Below are 19,981 nucleotides of genomic sequence, written 5' to 3'. Positions count from 1 at the left end.
CTGGTCTTCTTTCAGAGATGATTTCTCAGGTTACAGTGGGACTTAAAATGTAGCGTATCTCTTTTGGATTTCATCACAGCCTGAAAACATCTCAGGGTCTCAGCCCTCATTCAGTCACTTGTCAGCAAACAAAATTTTAGTAGCTCCTCTGTCCCTGGGTTAATAGCTGACTGGTTCTCCTCAGGTTCTGGTCGGTCAGTTTGTAGCCTGTATTCGGAGTGGTAACAGGCATTGGGGTCTGTATAGAAAATATCCATTCCCCGAGCTCTCACTCTCTAGTACATAGTAACCTCAGCACCTGTCATTCAGGCACGCTGAGGGTTTGCAGAAAGTGAATTTCAAGGTCAAATGCAACAAAGAGTCCTGTGGCACCTTATAGACTAACAGGATTATTTTTGCTTTTTACAGAACCAAACTAACATGGCTACCCCTCTGATACTTGAAGGTCAAATGCATGAGTATTCATGGAAATGGAACTTCATTTCACTTATGAAAGTTGTCTATTTCTCTCTCTCTCTCTCTCTCCCTCTGACTGTCTATGTCCTCTATTCATAAAATCCATAGCACCAAGGAATGGTACTGGGACAGACATGGAGCTGAGCTGCCATAATGAATGTGTATGTTAAACCCAATTCTGGGGATGTTTGCTGTATAACTATATTGGGTTAACATTTGGGAGCTTTATGTTATGGCTGTATTGGGTGAAACCAGTAAGAGTAATAGAAGGCTGTTGGAAAACACACAGTAAGAAAAGCCATCTGTCAGTGAGCATTTCAAGGAGGCTGAGGGACACTGGAGCTACAAGCTGGGAAAAACCTATTTCTGGGCTCCAGCCACGTTACACAGCTTTTTTGCCAGTGACAGGAGTCTGTCCACAGGTGGTGTAGCTATTGGTGAGAAGCTCTTTGGACTGACAGGCACAAACACTGCTGGAGATGTCTGAAAGCCCTCTTCCTGCCAGGGTCCCTCTCAGAGTGGGAGGATTTGGGGTCAGAGACGTGTACAGACTGTTGTTTGAAAACCCTCTTATTCTCCCATCTTAGGCTTTATTCCTATTATTCATATTAAACCCTATTTTGGTTCCAGAAGGCTGGCTTGTCACTCATCTCACCACTGTCACAGAATCCCAGAGGGAAGAACCACAGGTGCCGAACCCACTGTGAACTGCTGGGCAAGCACAATCGACCCACACTGTGCTGAAGCCCAGGGCCCAGTCTGAGGGTGGGAGGAAAATGGAATTCCACCCCATGAAAGGGAAAGTTAGGAGGCCTGACATGTGGCACTGGGAGACCAGAAAGGGGGCAGAGATGCTGGCAACCCTGTAACTTGGAGTGGTATCAACAGGGCAGAAGTGCTGGAGCCCTCAGCTAGTCAGGCAATATATATATGCTCTATCGGACCTGTTACCACAGAGCAACACAGCTCTGAATTCCTGCCTTCACAATCGAGCCAGAGAATAAAAACTTTGAAAATGCATTTGCTGGTTAAATTCCCATGACCAAATAAACCTGAGGTAATTTGGGAACTAGTCACTGATATTCTGTGGGGTCTCCTCTACCTAATCCCCTGGCAGGATCGGGCCCAGAGCACACGGAACCTCTAGAAATGGGACCCCTTGAGAAATCCTGACTCGGGGCATCGAGTTTCTAACACTCTGAGCTCGCTTTAAAAGTCACATTTCTGTGTAGCTTGAATATCCCACCATGGAGCATGGGCAGATGTAGGGGAGGGGTTCCTAAGCTACCTGCGCTGCCTGCCCTCCAGCCACCTCACTGAGTCACCCAGACAACCCACCTGAGTGCTCTGCTGCTGCACAGAACATCTGCAAATGAAAACAGCTCGCAGCCTTTCCCCTTCACTTTGCATTTTAAAGACAGTGAAACCTGCCAACGTACCCAATTCCTGCTCGAAGGGGAGCCGCTAGCACCAGAGATCTTCACCCTAAAGGACACGGAGTCATCGGAGAGGTTGCACAGGCAGCAGGCAGTGTCTGTTCAGACACGAAGGCAACTGTCTTTATGAAGCATGTCTGCACATTCCCTTGGGGCCACTTGGCCATCAGGGAACCTCAGCTGCTTGGCTTTGTGTGCAGCAGCTCTAACCCCTGTGACAGCCAATGTCAAACTGGAAGAGGCCAAATCCCAGGGGATGTGGTGATGCTGCCCAACCAGACTGCAGTGCCAGCCCAGCTGTAGGCTCTACTCTTGGAATCCGGGCTCGTCATCATTGTTATTATGGTTTTGATTAATCACATGGCTCCCTTGGGGAAGGCCGAGTGGTAATGATGATGCTGTCACCACTGTGATCTTGCTGAAATAAAATGAATAATTAAGAATAATAATAGTTAATAATATAGGACCATATTTCTGCCTGGCAGCCCCATTTCCTGCATTAGAAACCCAGGGTGCAGCCGGGGAAGCGACATTCCACAAGGCTCCCTACCTGGGAATTTCCCTCGGATCATTCTGGGTGGGAGGTCCCTTCCCTTCTCCATGAGGAATGAAAAGGAGGAACCAGGAACCAGAATCCCTAAGGTTATGCACAGATCTCAGTGATCCACTGATAGCTCGGCCCACTCACCCACAATTTCTGGGCCTCCACAACTGCTCTAAGACCCTCTCCAGCTCCCTGCTAGCACAAGTTCATCAGAGATGTGCTACCAGGGCCTGTCACAGTAGCCACTGCCCACAGGATCTGCTAAAGGGGCCTTGTACAGGGTGCAGGGTGCTGCACAGAGATGAAAGGGCTGGTTAGAGTAGCTGATGGACACAATACCCCAGCCAGAGACTGGTCGGGAAGTTTCGACTTTTCCATACCCAGTGTGCAGCCATAGACTCTGTCAATGCCACCTTCATTTGTTTCGAGGAATAGGCAGATGAAAAGCCTCCAATTTCTCCTGGGGATTCAGGCAGCTGCAACTGGGCAGCACAATGGCAGCTGAGCTTACAGAGAAAAATGATCCAGTTTCTATGAAAATTCCCCTCAGAAAAAATGGATGAAAAGGAAACATTTTAATTTGGGTGAATATTTTTCATGGGGCAAATAAACTCTCTGTTTTCCAGCCCAGCTTGAGCTCAAATCATGAGCCTCTGTCCCTCATGTTACAGGACCACACCCCTAGGTGGCAGCCGAAGCTCTCCCCCGTTTGAGGCTATTGCCCATCACTGGAACCCTGTAGGGGCCCCCTCAAGTGTCAGGAGTCTCACCTGTGGCTGGAATGCTGCTTCCCCACCCCAGCTCCGCATCACCCCCTGTGCGGGGGGCTGGCACCCCCACTCGCCTCCCCTGAACATTCTGCCGCATCCCACTTCCCCACTGTTATGACAGAACTGGGCATTTCTCCCGTTTGCTGTTGCCAACTGATCAAGTCAGCAAGAACAAGATTAAAAGGGACAAATATCTCCTTTTGGGGAAAAAAACAGTCAGATTGGCTGGCTCAGGGCTTAAAAAAGGCACTTCCCCGACCAGAATAGGAGGTATGGTCACATTGCCATGGACGTCTGCTAGGGTGGCTACACCAGCTTATCCATCAGTGGAATAGTGTAAGAACATAAGAACGACCATATTGTGTCAGACCAATAATCCATCTAACCCAAGTGCCCTGTCTTCTGACAGTGGCCAGTTCGGATGCTTCAGAGGGAATGAACAAAACAGGGTAATTATCAAGAGATCCATTCTCCATCATCTGCTCCCATATTCTGGCAGTCAGAGGTTTAGAGACTCCCAGAGCACGGGGCGCTGACCCTGAACATCTTGGTTAATAGCTATTGTTGGACCTATCCTCCATGAACTTATCTAATTCTATTTTGACCATCCAATTTATACTTTGGGCCTTCACAACATCCCTTGGCAATGAGTTCCACAGGCTGACAGTGCATTGTGTGAAGAAATACTTCCTTTTTGTTTTAAACCTGCTGCCTATTAATTTCATTTGGTGACCCCAGTTCTTGTGTTATGAGAACGAGTAAATAACACTTCCTTATTTACGTATCAGAGGGGTAGCCGTGTTAGTCTGGATCTGTAAAAGCAGCAAAGAATCCTGTGGCACCTTATAGACTAACAGACGTTTTGCAGCATGAGCTTTCGTGAGAAGTGCAGCATGCACTTCTTGCATCTGAAGAAGTGGGTATTCACCCACGAAAGCTCATGCTGCAAAACGTCTGTTAGTCTATAAGGTGCCACAGGATTCTTTGCTGCTTTTCCTTATTTACTTTCTCCACACCACTCATGATTCTATAGACCTCTATCATATCCCCCTTACTCATCTCTTTTCCAAGCTGAACAGTCCCAGTCTTTTTAATTTTTCTTCATATGAAAGCTGTTCCACACCCCGAAACATTTGTGTTACTTTTCTTTTTATTTTTTCAAATTCAAATATATCTTTTTCGACATGGGCGACCAGAACTGGGCACAGTATTCCAGGTGTCCGCACACCATGGATTTATATAGAGACAATATGATATTTTTTGTCGTATTATCTATCCTCTTCCTTATGGTTCCCAAATATTCTGTTACCGTTTTTGACTCCTCCAGGATATGGAGTGGATGTTTTCAGAGAACTATCCACAATAATTTCAAGATGTCTTTCTTGAATGGAAATAGCTAATTTAGAGCCAATCATTTTTTATGTATACTTGGGATTATGTTTTCCAATGTGTATCACTTTGCACTGTAACGCTTTGTAATCTTCTTTGGACTTCAGTATATTGAGTTGCAAATTTTGCCATTTCATTGTTTACTCCTTTTTCAGTGAAGACCAACACAGCCCTGGTCTACACACAGCCCCGGGGTCGAACTAGGGTACGCGAATTCAGCTACGTGAATAACGTAGCTGAATTCGAACTACCCTAGTTCGAATGACTTACCCGTCCAGACGCCGCGGAAGCGAACTCCGCGGCTCCAAGGTCGACTCCGCCAACTCCTCCTGCCGCGGTGGAGTACCGGAGTCGACCGCGGCGCTTCCGGAGTTCGAACTATCGCGTCTAGATCAGACGCGATAGTTCGAACTCCGAGAAGTCGAACTCGCCGCGTCGACCCGCGCAGTAAGTATAAACGTACCCACAAAGAATCCATTTAGCCTCTGTGCAAGAGTCTCATCTTCCCTGAATGCTTCTTTAGCACCTCAGTCATCCAGTGGCCCCACTGATTCTTTGGCAGGCTTCCTCCTTCTGATGTACTTTGCTTACAGAGTTTTAGTTTACTTTTGCAGCTGTTAATGCTTTGGTATAGTAAGCAACAGGGTTTGTTTTCCCAGCACCAATATTCTGCATGATTATACTAACAATACAGACATTTTTAACACTAGGATACTTATTGTTGGGGGCGGGCAAAGGAGATACTTTCATTAACCCCTTTTTCACGCTTCCCCATGCACTAGCTGCTTCTTTTGTTTAGGTTTATTATGTTTTTTTAAGCACCAACCCAGTAACTGCTGCACTAACTCTTTCATGCTCTTTTCAGTTTCACTTCCTACAAAGCTAGTATTTATATATTTCACACTTTTTTTTTTGTTTGCGAGAATTTTTAACATATTTTACAGCAACATGGAATATTTTGAGTGTCTTGCAGTACCCCACAGGCAAAACATTTGAGCAATATCGAGTACCCTGGAACACAGAAGCCGTTTGGTACTGGGATTCTGGATTTAAAGTAAACTTTAAAAACCATTTGACACATTCAGTTCGGAAAACCCCTTTATTTCTGGGATACCACCTCCAGCAGCACAGGATACACAGCAACTATGGGAGCTCCCTGCTTAGCAATTTTGTTTAACCCTCGATAGTCAATAGTTAATGTTCATGTTCTTCTGGCTTTTTACCTGGCCAGATTGGTGCTGCGTTAGGCACTGAATACCTCCGGATTAATTTCCGTTTTTCCAGTTCTTTAATGACTTGTTTCAGGGTTTTTGTTTGGTTTTTTTGGAGGGGGGGATTGGGTATTATTTAATGTATGGAGGAACGTCTCCTAGTGTAAACAAAATTTGTACCTTTCCTGTATTGAGTGGGTTTATAGCCCATCCATTTTGTATTTCAGTCCACCGGGATGTCCAGCCTTCTGGTGCAGGAGGTGGCTTTTTTGGTTTTATTGCTTTTACAATTTGAGTAGCATACCCCATGGGGATTAGATTAACGTCATCCTTCCCCTCTTTCACAGTAACAGCTTGTTTAATACAAATATTTGAGAAATGCATGACTATATTTAATTGCTTTATTGTTTCAGTTCCAATTCCATTTTTTTCTGCGATGGCACACTTCTCCTGATTGGCATGTGCACCAAACTGGAAAGGTAGTGGTTTTACATTATAAGTCTGCTTGTTTTTTGATATTTTTTGTATTTGTACAGAGTTTGTAAGTGGATCCACGTACTGATGACAGTGACTTAGGGCTTGTCTACATTACCCGCTGGATCGGTGGGCAGCGATCGATCCAGAGGGGGTTGATTTATTGTGTCTAGTCTAGATGTGATAAATCAACTGCCGAGCGCTCTCCCATCAACTCCGGTTCTCCACCAGAGCAAGAGGTGCAGGCGGAGTCAACGGAAGAGTGTAAGCCATCGACTTACCGCTGTGAAGACCCCACGGTAAGTAGATCTAAGTTCATCAACTTCAGCTATGATAGTCACGTAGCTGAAGTTGCATAATTTAGATTGTTCCCCCACATAGTGTAGACCAGGCCTCAGTATTATGCAGTGCATGCTTAACAGAAATCCAACAAAATGCACAGTGCCACCTAGAGACAAACACACAGCACCGAATGAAGACCAGATCTGACTGGAGGAATCAGCTTAGCTCGTTATTCGCTGCTATGGGTAGAATGTGTACAGGATGTCTTTTTTCCTAAAGCTTCTGATACCCATCCCAGAATATATTCCACACCCCCACCGCCACCAGTGTGAGAACCTCTGGACTACATTATCTAATGGTTAATTCTTGTCTTGAACTCTATGAATCATTTTCTTGAGTGGATCATTATCTTGGATGCAACTTAAACAAGTTGTTCTTGTTTAACTGAATGCTGATAGGCACTCAACACAGATAGATGATGGCCAAGAAGAATTGGGATTGTCACAGTAAAACTTTGATATATGGTCTTTTTACCCTCTAAACCAGGTCCTTTTCTGTCATGCGTGGAGTCTCAGAGTAGTCCCACTCTTTGAGCTGGGAACAACACAGAGTCTATGCTAAACACTTATCACCAAGTACCAGAGGGGTAGCCGTTAGTCTGGATATGTGAGCTTACTGGAGCATGAGCTTTCGTGAGTGAATACTTGCATCCGTCGAAGTGGGTATTCACCCACGAAAGCTAATGCTCCAATACGTCTGTTAGTCTATAAGGTGCCACAGGACTCTTTGCTGCTTATCTCCAAGCAGGTCTAACTGGACACCTCAGTCTCTTCCCTTTGGGTGATTGTGACCAGAGCTATACAGTCACCCTCAGCCTCCTTAAAACTAGGAGGTTTATTGGAAAAAAGCACAAAGCATTGGAGAAAATGATTGTAAAATAACAGGTAGCTGCCACACGTCTACACTCGTCTATCTGACATCTCATTACAAGCTAAGTTAGACAGGCTTTGCTCTGGAGATACAGGAACAGAACTGGCCCAACTTACATTCTCTTGGGACACCAAGGAGCTCTTGGGACCCAGATTAACTACCCTGTGTCTCTGAGAGCATCTTCCCATTGGTTTGCTCTTTTCTTGTGGAACCAGACTGTGCTGAAACCTGTGTGAGCCTGGGCCCACTCACCACCGTAGTGCTCAGCTGTGTCCATGTTACAGGGCCAACGTGTGGAGCTGACCTTTGACCTCAGACTGATTTCTCCCAGCCAGACAGTTTAAGATGAAGCCCCTGTGGCTGTTGCTCCATTGTTTGGCCGTTAGACACAATCAGTCTGAATGGCTGCAAACATGTTTCCGGTGACTGTGCTGAAACTCCTGACATCCCTGTGATGCTCCAATGCTCCCCTCAGAAATCCACTACCCACCCCTCACTGTCACCCCTGAGCATCCCCACATCTGCCACAGAGACCAAGTTGCTGGAGTCACAGGGCTTCCCAGAAGCAGCTGTCACAGGAGGCTCAGCTAGGAAACCTTTTATAGACAAATGTCAGGGACGTTGCTCTGTGGAACCTGACACAGCCCTGAGCTTAGGGTCCCAGAGTATCTGATCTCCTGGAATCTCTTTCTCCTCCCGACACCGCTGTGAGGCAGGGCAGGGCTACGATCTGCCTGTGCAGAGGTCCAGAGACAGTTAGTAGCTTGCCCATGGTCACACGTGGCAAGGGAATCAAAGCCAACTCTGTTGAGTCACAGAGCAGTGCAGAGTTTAGAGCAGTCTGGGGTCTGCTAACAGCTTCCAAGAGTACAGCCCACTTTGACCAAGTCTCTGTGGATGGGTGTCACCCCAGAGAGCCCCCTTGGGGCCTGAGGTAGCCCTGCAAGCACCCTGCCCTTACCTCTTTGGTGCTTGCAATGACTCACTCTCAGCCTGAGGTACTTAAAACAACAGCCCCCTTTGTGGGGTCGCATTATTTCAGTCTTCTCCAAAACACAAACTCTCCTACCCTCCAGCCCCATCCTTCTCCTTTCATCAGGAGACTCCCCCACCCTGCCTGCTGTGGTTAGCATTGGTTCAGGCTTGCCACACCCTCTGCCTCATCTCTTCCCTCAAATCTCTGTCCCCTGCTCTTCCACTTCTGGGCCAATGTGGGGAGACCTGGACTCTCCAACTTCCCTGGGGGTATGTCTTGGGTTTGGTGATAGAAGATGGGGGCTGCTCTCGGGCCCACCAGCCACCTGCCCAGGATAGGAGTAGGGTCTGGGGTTCCCTATGTGGTTCTGGAAACCTGGGCAGATCTTACCATGGCCTGGCTCTGGTTTTGGGTTTGTAGGTGGGTTGGAGCCTCAGGTAAAGAGGAGTAGCGTGGGGTGGGATTTCAGCAGGGCCGGTGCTTCCATTAGGCGACCCTAGGCAGTCGCCTATGGCACCAGGATTCAGGGGGCGGCATTTTGTGCGCTCCCCACGGGGCGCATGGGAGCTTCTGGTTCCACTCCCGTCACGCCGCCGAAGAAAGACCTTCTGCCGTCGTGCCGTGGAAAACAGCGGCAGGCAATTGAGCAGCTCAATGACTGCCGCTGTCGCCTGCGGCATTTCGACAAAGGGTCCTTCTTCGGCGGCGCAACGGGAGCGGAACTGAAAGCTCCCTCACGCCCCATGGGGTGCGCACAAAATGCCACCCCCCGAATTCTGCCTGGGGCACCAGAAACTCTGGCGCTGATCCTGGGTTTCGGTGAAGAGATGGGGCAGAGGGCGGGCAAAGGGGGAAGGGGATGGAGCAGGGGGTTGTGGCTTCAGGTAAGAGATGGGGCAGAGGGAGGTGCGTCAAGGAAAAAGGAAGCGCAGGGGCGGGGCCACACGGGGGATGGGGCCCCTGCATATGTTCTGCTTTTGCCTTTTGAACAGGTGCTTACCCTACAGTGAATGGGCTGGACTGAGACAGGAGCTACCTGGGCCTCTCTGGGGGAGCTGATTCCCATTTCCACCCCTTGAGAAGCAGCTGGGGCAGCACAAACACAAGGGACAGGGAGGGAAACTGGGCATCAGTCTCTTGTCAGGACTCCTGTGTGTCAGACCCTCACTCACACACACATCTCTGCTCAGGGGAGGGGGAATGGGCTCAGCAGGTGTGTGGTGCTGAGACATCAACTGTGTGCAGGGGGGGCTGCCTGAAAGGCTTCTCCAGGGGCTCCTGCGTTAATCATTTGTCTGACACGATTCAGTCACAAGCACCTGGCTGAGGGCGTAGGGGAAGGGTGGGTGTCTGTGCACCATGAATAGTCCCTGTCCACAGCTCCTGCAGCCCTCATGGATCGCACAGCAACCAGAGCGCTCACAGTGAATCAGGACTGAGACTGCAGAACAGCTCTGCAGCTTTCTCCATGGCCTATGGATGTTTAACCAGAGACAGGACGGGGCAGGACAGGTCTAATAGGAAACAACATCCACGTCCCTTCTCTTTATTGACTGTATCAAGAGGAATTGTGAGGTTGGAGCAGCTACCAATAGGGCTCTTTATGGGCCAACATCCCACCGGTCCCCTGGCTCTCCACAAACACAGGCTCTTTGTAAATGCTGCTGCCTGCCTTGGTTGCCTTCCCCCTGTGTGCTGTCCTCACTCACCAGCAGGTGGGTCAGTCTCTTTCCCATTTCTCCAAGCCTTACACCCCATCTCAACCTCTATCTATAGAGAGGAGATGAGTAGCTCATCTTGTCTCAGATGTAAGGGTCCAGGATTGAATAAGTGTCTGTGTCCTGAGTTTTTCGTCTCCTGTGTCACCAGTGCTGGAAGTGGGTGATGAACTGACCCTTCACTCGAGGAACAATCTGATTATCCTCGATCGAAGGTATTTGCTTTTCGTGCTGTACACGACTGGGTTCATCAGGGGCGGGACCAGAAGGTAGACGTAGCCCAGGAGAATCTGAAGCAGGTGAGTAGAGCTGTTCCCGAATCTGTGTATCACAGACAAACCAAACTCTGGAGTGTAGAAGAGCAGGACGACACAGAGGTGGGAGACGCAGGTGTCCAGGGCCCTCAGGCACTTTGTCTGGGACACAACGCTCAGCACTGTTTTGAGGATTATCACATATGAGAGGAAGATGAGCAGTAAATCCAACCCCATCATTAAGAGTGAAAGAGACAAGCCATAGACATTGTTGCCTGTGATGTCTGAACAAGCCAACTTCATGACTTCCTGGTGTAGGCAGTAGGAATGGGAGAGGACATTGGATCGACAGTATCGGAACCGTTTCAGGAGAAAGGGGAGTGGGACTACTACAGCCACCCCTCTTAGCACACACACCAGTCCCATCTTGGTTATTCTCGGCAGGGTTAAGATGGAAGCATATCTCAGCGGGTTACAGATCGCAATGAAGCGGTCAAAGGCCATCAACAAGAGCACAGAAGATTCAATGCACTGAAGCAAGTGAATAAAGAACAACTGGGTAAAACAGGCATTAAAGCTGATTTCCCTAGAGTTAAACAAGTATATGCCCAGTATCGTCGGTATGGTGGTTATCGATAAGCCAATGTCTGTGACGGCCAACATGGAAAGGAAAATGTACATGGGCTCATGGAGGGTTGGATCTGTTTTTATAATGAACAGAATGAACTGAATTTCCTATTATCGAAATAACATACATTAAACAGAAGGGGACAGAGATCCAGAGATGGACGTCTTCCTGCCCTGGTATCCCGGTGAGAAGGAACACTGCAGGGTTGAATTTGGTGTCATTGACAGCTGACATAATGTCCTGGGCAGGTCCAAAGAGACTAGATGATATTTAGGGAGACATCTTTCTCCTCTCAATGCAAGTCTAGAGGCTCCCAGGATCTCAAGAAAAATGAGTAACTGTATAGTCTTGGATTTTCACCACCACCAGGAAGATAGGCACTGCCAAACTGGATCAGACATGTGGTCCATTCGGCTCAGTACTGAGTGGCTATTTCCTAGATTCTTCAGAGGAAAGTGGAACAAGTCTTGCAATAGGTAGCTGAGATAACCTGCTCCCACGGAAAGTTTCACCCTGACACTCACTACTTAGACATATTTTGTGACGTAAAGCAGGAAGGTTTAGAGCCCTTGCAAGACTTTCTTAAAAGAGATCCTCACAACTATAATGGGATTTAATTTTTACCCATATAAACATCCCATCCCTCCTTGAAGCCTGCTAAGCTCTTGGCCCCATAGATATCTTGAGCTGGGAGTTCCACAGCCTATTGTGCACGATGTGATTTTATAGTTGTGACCTTCCCACAGACACTCATTCTGGCCCATTTTATCATGGCGTGTGTGCAAGTGCATGGTGATATTGGTCATTGTATTTATCTGTCCGGAATTGAAGCTATTTATAAATGTGTCTGCCTCTTTCCAGCACATGGGATAAATTCTTAGGGCCTGATTCTGAATTCAATATTGTCTTAATGGTATCACTCCAGATTTACATGGATTAATTCCTTGAGAACAGGGCTCTATTAACCTTCCCTTGCCAAATGCACCAGGTGATTCTCTTTTACCCCCAAGTGTCCCTGCAAGAGAAGCTGAAATGCTTTGCCTCAACAGTGTTGATTGAATCCAGACAGTCCATTCACCGTACAAGCTTCTCTTCATTCTCACAGGTCCTGCATCCTCTCACCATGCAAGGGTCCGTAAATATCTGCAAAGTTACAAAATGACACAGACAGTTACTTCAGTTGGGTGCGAGAGGGTTTGGCATCACACATAGGTGAATAGTGGAAAACCAGGTTTGCACTAATATCCACTTGAACGTACAAGTTATGTCAGCCATGTGCATGTAAGAGGTGATGGGTGAAAATTATATACAACCACTGTATATAATGTATATAATGTCTTTTCTACACCTCAGCTTGACTCTTTGCTGAAACACAGACCAACGGTTTTGTTATCTCATGACCTTTTCAAAAGACTTGCCCAGGTATTGCAGAGGGATAATGTTCATGACCCCGAATGTAAGTGTTAGAAACAGCTTCTGGTCATTTCCCAGGAGACAGTATCATACAGCTGTTCACTGAACAAAGAGTTAAGAGCTCAAACCTATTGCCAACAGTATTTGAAGTACTACTGAAATATTTTCTAAAGCAAAAGCCATTAAGCAATACAGTTACCACTGCTCCTTCCTGTAGCGATTCCAACAACACTGCTTCTGGCTTTCAGTATACAGGCATGGCATGAATGTTTGGTTTGTAATATCTGTATTACAATGAAAAGTTTTGGCATAACATTTACACATCTGTACTTTAGCATACATGTGTCAGTCCATTCTTTCCCCTCTGATTCGCTTTCAGAAATGATTTCTTGGGTTAGAGTGGGACTTAAAATGTAACGTCTGTCATTGGGATTTCTTCAGAACCTGAAAAGATTGCAGCGTCCCAGCCCTCATTCAGTCGATTGCCAGCAAACAAAAGTCTCGGAGCTCCTCTGTCCCTGGGTTAATAGCTGACTGGTTCTCCTCAGGTTCTGTTCTGTCAGTCTGCAGCCTGTATGCAGAGCAGTAACAGCCATTGAGATCAGTATAGAATATATTCATTCCCTGAACTCTCACTCTCTAGTACACAGTAACTCCAGCACCTGTTATTCAGGCACGATGAGGGTTTGCAGTTAGTGGATTTCAAAGTCACATGCAGGAGTATTCATGGAAATGGAACTTCATTTCACACAGGAAAGTCGTCTATTGCTCTCGCTCTGACTGTCTTTGTCCTGTATTCATAATATCTGTAGCACCTGGGAACAGCATTGTATCCGACATGGAGCTGAGCTGTCATAATGAATGTGCGTGTTAAACCCAGTTCTTAGGATGGTAGCTTGATAGCTACATTGGGCTGACTGTTTATGCTATGGCTGTACTGGGTGAATCCAGTATGGTTCATGTTAGTTTAGTAACAGGCTGCTGGAAAACAAGGAGAAAGGGAAGCAACAGCTGAAGAAAAGCCATCTCTCAGTGAGTACCTCAGGGAAACTGAGAGACCACTCCGTAGCTACAAGCTGGGAAGAGCCTATTTCCAGGCTCCAGGCACATTACACAGCTTGTTTTGGCAGTGCTGGGAGCTTGTGCAGAGCTGGTGCAGCTGTTGCTGAGAATCTCTTCATACCGACAAGCACAGACACCGCTGGGGAAGTCTGAAGGCCCTCAGCGTTCCTGGGTCCACGTCAGAGTGGGAGGGTTTGGGGTCAGAGACATGTACAGGCTGTTGTTTTAAAATCCTATTATTCTCTCATGTTATGCTTTATTCCTACTGTTCAAATTAAACAGTATTTGGGTTCAAGAAGGCTGACTGGTCACTTGTCACTAGTCACATGCTCACAAAGGGAAGAAACACATGTGCCTAACCCACTCGGACCTGCAGGGAAAACACATTCGACCCACAGTGTGCGGTAGACAAGGTCCCAATCTGAGGGTGGGAGGATCGTGGGATTTCACTCAATGAGAGGGAAAGCTATTATGCCTGACATCTGGCACTTGGAGACCAGAGGAGGGTCAGAGATTTGGTAGCCCTGTAACTCTGAGGGGTATATACAAGGCAGAAATGCTGGAGCCCTCAGCCAGTCAGGAAACAGAAATATGCCCTATCAGACCTGTTACCACAGAGCAACGCAGCTCTGAATTCCTGCCTTCACAATCGAACCAGAGAAAAAAATAATTGTATATGCATTTACTGATTACATTTCCTGGAACAAATAACCCTGAGGTAATTTGTGAAATAGTCACTGATATTCCATGGGATTTCAGGATCGGGCCCAGAGCATACTGCTCCTCTAGAAATGGGACAACTTGACAAATCCTAACCCAGGGCAATGGAGTTTTACCGCTCTGAGCTCACTTTGAATGTCAGATTTCTGTGTAGCTTGAAAAGCCCACCTTGGTTCATGGGCAGGTGTAGGGGAGGGGTTGCCAAGAGACCTAGCGCTCCTGCCCTCCAGCCCCTGTCACTGAATCACCCCATCAGACCAGCTGAGTTTGCTGCCGCTGCACAGAACATCTGCAAATGGAAACAGCTTGCAGCCTTTCCCCTTCACTTCACGTTTTAAAGACAGTGAAACCTCCCAACGTACCCAATTCCTGCTAGACGAGCAGCTGCTGACACCAGAGGTCTTCACCCCAAAGGAAAAGGAGTCATTGGAGAGGTAGCACGGGTAGCAGGCAGCATCTGTTCAGACACAGAGGCAACTGTGTTTATGAAGCATGCCTGCACATTCCCTTGGGGGCCACTTGGCCATTAGGGAACTTCAGCTTCTTGGCTTCCTGTGGACCAGCTTTAACCCGTATCATGGCCAAAGCAAACTGCAAGAAGCCAAATCAAAGAGGATGCGTAATGATCCTATCCACCTGGACTGCAGCGCCAGCCCTGCTGCAGGCTCTTTTCCTGGAATCTGGGCTTGTCATCACTGTTCATATGATTTCGATTAGTCACCTGGCTACCTTGGAGACGTCCGAGGGGTAGCAATGAACCTGTCACAGCTGTGTTCTTGCTGAAATAAAATAAAATATAATTATAATAATATAGGAGCATATTTCTCCCCGGCAGCCCCCATTTCCTGTATTACTAAACCAGGGTGCGGGCCAGGGAAGGGATATTCCACAATGCTCTGTACCTGGAAATTTCCCTTGAATCGTTCCAGGAGGCGAGGTCTCTTCCCTTCTCCCTGAGGAATGAAAAGGGGGACCCAGGATCCAGGGCTCCCCAAAGTTAGGCACCGATCCTAGTGATCCACTGCTAGCTAGGCCCACCCACCCACAATCTCTGTGCCTTCACAATTGCTCTAGGATGCTCTCCAGCTCCCGGCTAGCACAGGTTCATCAGAGATGTGCTACCAGGGCCTGTCACAGTAGCCACTGCCCACAGGATCTGCTGAAGAGTGAGTTGTACAGGGTGCAGTGGGCTGCACAGACATGGGAGGGATGATTAGAGTAGCTGCGGGGCACAATACCCCAGCCCTAGACTGGTTCAGATGTTTCGACATTTCTATGCCCCAAGTCCAGCCATAGACTCTGTCTGTGCAACCTTCATTTATGTTATAAGGAAGAGGCAGATGAAACACCTCCAATTTCTCTTGCCGATTCTGGCAGTTGCAGCTGAGCAGCATCATTGGGTCAAAATTGTGTGGGGGAGGTGAGGGGCGCTCTGTTTTCCAACACAGCTCTAGCTCAAACCATGAAACTCTGTCTCTAGTGCTACAGGACCACACCCCTAGGTGGCAGCACAAGCCCCCCATCAACCTTCCACACTGAGCACCCTTAGGGTGACCATATTTCCCAAAGAGAAAACAGGAGACACACAGTTTCTCGCCCTAGTCCCCCCGCCCCTGTGCAAAGCTGTCGCCCATCATTGGAACCCAATAGGGGAATCCTCAGGTTTCAGGAAGTTGTCACCTGTGGCTGCAACACTGCCTCCTGCCTCCCAGCTCTGCCTCACCCCCGGCTTGGGGCTGGCATCTCCACTCGCCTACACGAACGTTCCTCCGCTCCCCACTTTCATGATAGAAGTGGGCATTTGTCCTGTTTGCTGTTGCCGGCTGATCAAGTTTGCAAGAGCAAACAGTACAAATGCCTCCTTTTGGAAAAAAAAAGAAAAAGTCGAGTCGGCTGGGACCCTGCTTAAAAAATGGATTGTCCCAGCCAAAATGGGATGTATGGTCACCTTACCACAGAAGTCTGCTGGGGTGGCTAGCTGAGCTCTATAACAGAGGGAACTCCTGGAAAAGGTTTGGTCCATCTACCCCAGTGCCCTGTCCTCTGACTGTGGCCAGTTCAGGTTCTTCAGAGGGAAATAACAGAAGGGGACAATTATTGAGTGATCCATCCTCCCTCGTCAACTCCCATCCTCTGACACTCAGAGACTTAGACACACCCAGAGCATGGGGTTACGTCCCTGACCATCTTGTTTTGTAGCCACTAATGAACCTCTCCTCCATGAAATTACCTAGTTCTATTTTTGGATGCAGTCATACTTTTGGCCTTCGCAACATCCCCTGGCAATGAGTTCCTCAGGCTGACTTTGCATTGTGCATTGTGTGAAGAAACGCGGCCTTTGGTTCGTTTTAAACCTGATGCATATTAACTTCACGGGTGACCCCTGGTTGTTGTGTTATCTATTTTATAGACCGCTATCATATTGCCACTTAATCATCTCTTGTCCAAGCTGAAAAGTCCCAGTATTTGTAATCTCTCATCCAATGGAAGCTGTTCCATACCCCTAAACATTTTTGTCACCCTTCTCTGTACTTTTTCTAATTCTAATGTATCTTTTTTGAGATGAGGCAACCAGACCTGCACCATGGTGTGGGCGTACCATGCATTTATTTAGAGGCATCTATTTTGGTCTCATTATCTATCCCTTTCCTAATTGTTTCCAAACTGGGCGGTGGGTGGAGCCCACTTTTGGGGAGGCTAGCCTGCCAGACCCTCTCCTTCTGCCCTTCTCCCTCCCCCCCCCCAGCCAGAGTGGTGAGCCCCCTGAAGAAGCCTAGAGCCCCCACAGCCCCCGACGCTGCAGCCCTGAGCATGGTTGGAGGAGCCCCGGGCTGGCTGGAGCCACCCCAGCCACGCTGCACCTCCTCTCGTGAGACCCCGAGCCACCCTAGGGAAAAGCTTGTCTCTTCCCAAAGGACCTGAGCTTTTCATATTTGCTTTGCAGGTTCCAGGGCAGCTGAGGAAGCGGTTGGGACATTGCCTCCCATATTCATCATAGTGGTATCATTATGATACCGTTATAATAGATATTGTACAAACATGTCTTGTGAGGTGTCTATGGAAAAGTTTCAGAGCGGAAGCCATGCTAGTCTGTATCAGCAAAAACAAGGAGGAGTCCTTGTGGCACTTTAGAGACTAACACATTTATTTGGTGTTGTATCCTTGTGGACAACAGTTTTAGGAAGAAATCACTGGAGACACAGAGAGCTGTAAATCTTGAAGCAGCCTTTTTATTGCCACACACAGATCTAACCAATAGCCAGACAAAACTGGCTGGGCTATCCCCTAATAATCTAACTCAGTTGCCATAGCAACACAAGATTCTATTACCATGACAACCAAATACACAACTTTTGGGCATAAGCTTTTGTAGGCTAAAACCCACTTCATCTAATGCATGGAGTGGAACATACCTTAGGGAGGTATAAATACACAGCATACGAAAAGATGGGCATTGCCTTAGCAAGTGTGGGGGGGTCAATGCTAACGAGCAAATTCAATTAAGGTGGAAGTGGACTATTCTCAACAGTTGACAAGAAGGAGTGGAAATCACTTTTGTAGTGTTAATGAGGCCAATGTAAACAAGGTGGCTCATTTGAAACAGTGGACAAGAAGGGGTGAGTATTTAGCAAGGGGAAATTAGTTTTTGTAAAAACAACTCGCAGTACTTGTGGCACCTTTGAGACTAACACATTGATTTAGTTTCTGTAGTGACCCATCCACTCCCCCTCTATTCAAGCCTAATTTGATGGTGCCCAGTTTGCAAATAATTCCAGTTTTGCAGTTTCTCGTTGGAGTCTGTTTTTGAAGTTTTTTTGTTGAAGAACTGCCACTTTTAAGTCTGTGGGCTGGTCTACACTACGGGGGGGAAATCGATCTAAGATACGCAACTTCAGCTACGTGAATAACGTAGCTGAAGTCGAAGTATCTTTGATTGAATTACCTACCATCCTCACGGCGCGGGATCGACATCCGCGGCTCTCCATGTCGACTCCACTACCGCCGTTTGGGTTGGTGGAGTTCCGGAGTCAACAGGAGCGCATTCGGGGATCGATATATCACATCTAGATGAGACGCGATACATCGATCCCCGAGAAATCGATTGCTACCCGCGGATATGGCGGGTAGTGAAGACGTACCCTGTTATTGAGTAACCAGGGAGATTGAAGTGTTCTCCTACTGATTTTTGAATGTTATAATTCCTGATGTCAGATTTGTGTTCATTTATTCTTTTGCGTAGAAACTGTCCGGTTTGGCCAATGTACATGGCAGAGGGGCATTGCTGGCACATGATGGCATCTATCACATTGGTAAATGTGCAGCTGACCAAGCCCCTGATGGTGTGGCTGATGTGCTTAGGGCCTAATGATGGTGTCCCTTGAACACATATGCAGATATATTTGGCACTGGGGTTTGTTGCAGAGTTTGGTTCCTGAGCTAGTGTTTTTGTTGTGTGGTGTGTCATTGCTGGTGAGTATTTGCTTTAGGTTGGGAGTGTGTCTGTAAGTGAGGACTGGCCTGTCTCCCAAGGTCTGTGAGAGTGAGTAATCGTCCTTCAAGATAGGCAATGTGATACATGCAGGGCCGGCTCTGGCTTTCTTGCCACCGCAAGCAAAAAAAAAAAGAGGGGGGAGGGGCCACCGGAGCGGCAAAGCAGGGGAAAAAACAAAACCACAGCGAGGCCAGAGCGGCAAAGCAGGGGGGGGGTAACAAAAAAACGGCACGGCGGGAATGGCAAACGGAGGGGGGGCGGAACTGCAGCACAGCCGGAGCAGCAAAGCAGGGAGAAAACAAAACAAAACAACAACATAAAACCACGGTGCGGCTGGAGTGGTAAAGGCGGGGGAACAGGGCGCTGGAGCGGCAAAGCAGGGGAAGCAAATAAAAGAAAAAGAAAACACGGCGCAGCCAGAGCGGCAAAGCGGGGTCGGGGGAACAAAAAACGGCACGGCTGGAATGGCAAAGCAGGGAAGAAAATAAAAACCCTGCCGCACAGCCGGAGCGGCGAAGCAGGGTGGGGGAAAAACAAAAAAGCCTGCACGGCTGGAGCGGCAAAGCAGGTGAAAAAAAAACAACCTGCGGCGCGGCTGGAGCGGCCAAGCGGGGGTGGGGGAACGGGGCGGCCGGCAAAGCAGGGAGAAGAAAACAAAAAAACCCCACAGGACGGCCGGAGCCAGGGGACTGCCTGTGCTGCAGAGTGCGCGCCCGGTCTAATGGGGGGAAGGGGAGGGAGCGAGGGGGGAGACGGGGGCAGCCAGGGCTTCAGGCGGGCGCTCACCCCGCGGCCCCGACTCCCGACTCTGCTCCGGTCGGCGGGGAGGGAAGGACGGGGGCTGCCCTGCCAAATGTGCTGCAGGGCGCTCCCCTCCTCCGCCCCCTACAGGGTGGCCAGAGCAGCAAACAAACAAACAAAACAAAACAAAAAAAAGCGTCAGTGCCACCCTAGGATTGGGCGGAAGCCGCCCCCTAGAATCTGCCGCCCCAAGCACCAGCTTGCTCTGCTGGTGCCTGGAGCCGGCCCTGAGGAACAGGGAATCTGGGCCTGCGTCTCTTGCCAGGTCTCCTGAGTGTCAGACTCTCTCACACACAGAGCTCTGCTCTGCCTCATAAGGGAGTGAGCTCATTGGGAGTGTTGTGTGCAGGATGGGTGTCCATGCCCCTTGAATAGCCCCTGTCCACAGCTGCGGCAGCGCCAGTGGATCATGCAGCATCCAGAGT

At 48.3% G+C, this 19,981-nt stretch overlaps 1 pseudogene; it reads right to left on the bottom strand.

The window, feature by feature from the left end:
* Nucleotides 1-10,365: 10,365 nt before the first annotated feature.
* On the bottom strand, nucleotides 10,366-11,302 carry LOC123364353 (annotated as a pseudogene).
* Nucleotides 11,303-19,981: the final 8,679 nt, after the last annotated feature.

The sequence above is a fragment of the Mauremys mutica genome, chromosome 1, assembly GCF_020497125.1.
Source record: "Mauremys mutica isolate MM-2020 ecotype Southern chromosome 1, ASM2049712v1, whole genome shotgun sequence".
Classification (NCBI taxonomy): domain Eukaryota; kingdom Metazoa; phylum Chordata; order Testudines; family Geoemydidae; genus Mauremys; species Mauremys mutica.
The sequence above is the reverse complement of the archived record's forward strand: the minus strand, read 5'-3'. Positions and strand labels throughout refer to the sequence as shown.